Source organism: Gadus macrocephalus, chromosome 23 (assembly GCF_031168955.1).
Source record: "Gadus macrocephalus chromosome 23, ASM3116895v1".
NCBI lineage: Eukaryota > Metazoa > Chordata > Actinopteri > Gadiformes > Gadidae > Gadus > Gadus macrocephalus.
The window spans coordinates 8,476,492-8,478,991 of record NC_082404.1 but is presented as its reverse complement, the minus strand read 5'-3'; the positions used below and the strand labels follow the sequence as shown (position 1 = coordinate 8,478,991).

The 2,500-nt window shown below is 46.4% G+C and overlaps 1 protein-coding gene across 3 annotated transcripts in view; it reads right to left on the bottom strand.

Moving 5' to 3' along the window:
* Nucleotides 1-2,500, bottom strand: part of asap1b (ArfGAP with SH3 domain, ankyrin repeat and PH domain 1b) — a 59,311-nt gene that overhangs the window by 25,343 nt on the left and 31,468 nt on the right. The window lies entirely within an intron of this gene.

Here is a 2,500-nt window from a genome sequence, read left to right as displayed (position 1 = left end):
ATGGAAATAAATGTCAGGCTCAAATTCTTTGTCATATATGCATTTTCAGATATCTCCATCTAGAAGATAACTTGGACCCTGCCTTGGATAAATCCGATAAGCTGTGGAAGATCCAGCGGTTCATGGACCTCCTCTTGCATCAGTTCCAGGCCCTCTATGAGGTCAATGGGTTTGTGAGCGTGGATGAGTCCATGGTAAAATACAAGGGATGCCTTGCCTTCCGGCAGTACCTCCCCATGAAGCCGGTGAAGTGGGGGATAAAGGTGTGGGTCATGGCAGAGAGCAATACAGGCTACGTAAACAATTTTCAAGTTTACACAGGGGCCATTGCAGGCAAGACCGAGACAGGCCTGGCTTACCGGATTGTGTCATACCTGGCTAAACCGTATTTTGGGTCAAACTTGTGTGTTTACATGGACAACTTTTACACCAGCGTGAAGTTGTTGCTGGATCTTCAGGTCAGGGGTGTGCCTTTACAATGCTTTGGTTAAAATGTTATTTGTTGTATTTTATATCATCGATTTATACTGTTTTTTCTTCTTAATCTTGTTTTGAGAATGTTTTTAAAATGTTGCTGTTATGGTTGTGCTCAGGGAGCATGTTTTAATAAAACCCGTAGTTCTTACCTTTAAAATGCTTTTTATTTCATGTTTCTAGGTGCTCCAGAGGCTTGGATATTAAGGTTTATGTAGACGTTGACAATTCTTACTATTTTCTCAGAAAAACCTCAGGAAATGAGGTTCTTTTTCCTAGAATAGCATAGGATTTTAGCAGGCGTTTTTAGCAGGCGTTTTAGGCATAAATGGGTTAAACCCTGCTGAATGTTAGTTTAGTGTGTCTACGTGTGAATGAGCAACATCACTCCCACTGGTGAGAGCTGCTGTTTTACACAGACAGAGGGAGAGAGCGAGAGAGAGTGATAGAGAGAGACACATATAGAGGAGAGAGTGAGAGAGGGGACACACACACACACAGTGAGAGAAAGAGAGCGAGCTAGAGAGATAAATAGATAAAGAGAGACAGAGCGAGGGAGCATCCACTAATCTGCTAATTGCGTGACATGGGGGGCGGAAAGAGAGGGAGAGAGAGAGAGAGGGAGGGAGGCATAGAGAGGCAGAGAGAGAAAGACGGAGAGAAAGGAATGAGGGAGGGTGAACAGATTTTGTCCTGCGCAGCATTAGCATCATGGCTGCCGTTTCCATGCTGGCTGCTGCCTTGGAAAAGAGCTGCAGTACGCTACATTACACAGCTTGCCCGCAAGTGCTAGCTCCCTAGTGCTAGTCCGCTAAAGATCAAACTATTATTTTTCTTGGCTTTAATATATTTTGTATTCTTCAACGTTGAATTCAATTTATGTTTATATTATATGTGAATAGTTATATATGCTTTTAATATACAAATTAATTACTTGGGACCAGGCTATCATTTTGAGTCAGGACTTTCAGCTAATTAGCATAAAGCCCCAGGGGCCCGGCTAACGAGGGGAAACCAGCTGACTCAGGGTTACAGGGTTTGAGGGAAAACCTGGTGGGGCCACTCCTCTCCCGACCTGGAGCTGTGCGGTTGCTGGGATGTGCATTAACCGTACTGAGTTACACTGGAGGAAGAGGATGGAAGGGAGTCGGACCAGTGGAGTTTAAGTGCTCTAGAAAGGGTAGGTTAAAGACAGACAGAATAAAGGAGCAGAATGGAAAGAGAGAGAGAGAAGACAAGGAGATGAGGAGAAAGCGATGGCCTCCTGGAACTCACAGCAGGGAGGGGAGGAGCGAATGATGATGAGAGTGAGGGAGACGTCCCTCTGAAGTTTAGTTACAATCTATTTAATCGATTTGTGGCAGATAGAACCATCATGAAATTGTTTTTGTGGAGCGTATTTTATATACGGTATATTTATTATTCATTGAAAATTATGTTTTAATAAAGGTTGAGTTAGCTCAGCATGGAGATAATACCACGATTAGACAAGTAACATAAACGAAGGCAACCTAAGCACCAGTGGGAGGGAGGGAGGGAGGGAGGGAGGGAGGGAGGGAGTGGGCTGTGGGAGGGAGTGTGGGAGTGTGCTCCCACCACCACAGGGCTCTGGCGGGGTCCAGCCAGCTTGGCAGCGGGCTTTGCTGCTGAGCGCCAGCCCGCCCACCCACGCTGGATCCTACAGCAGAGAGGTTTCACACATAAACACCTCCCCCACACGTCTTCTGAGAGCACCACTCACCCAGGGGTCGCCCCACCGGGGCAAGGCTACGAGATAGAGGAGGAGAAGGAGGACAGCTCCACACACACACACACACACACACACACACACACACACACACGCGCACTGTCTCTGGTTAGACCGGGCAGTAGAAGTTTCTGAGCAACACATGGATGTGAGTTTGGTTTGTGACCTACTTCCAACTGTGTGTTAGTCTGTGTTGTTTGTGTGTGTGTGTGTGTGTGTGTGTGTGAGTGTGAGTGTGAGTGTGAGTGTGAGTGTGAGTGTGTGTGTGTGTGTGTGTGT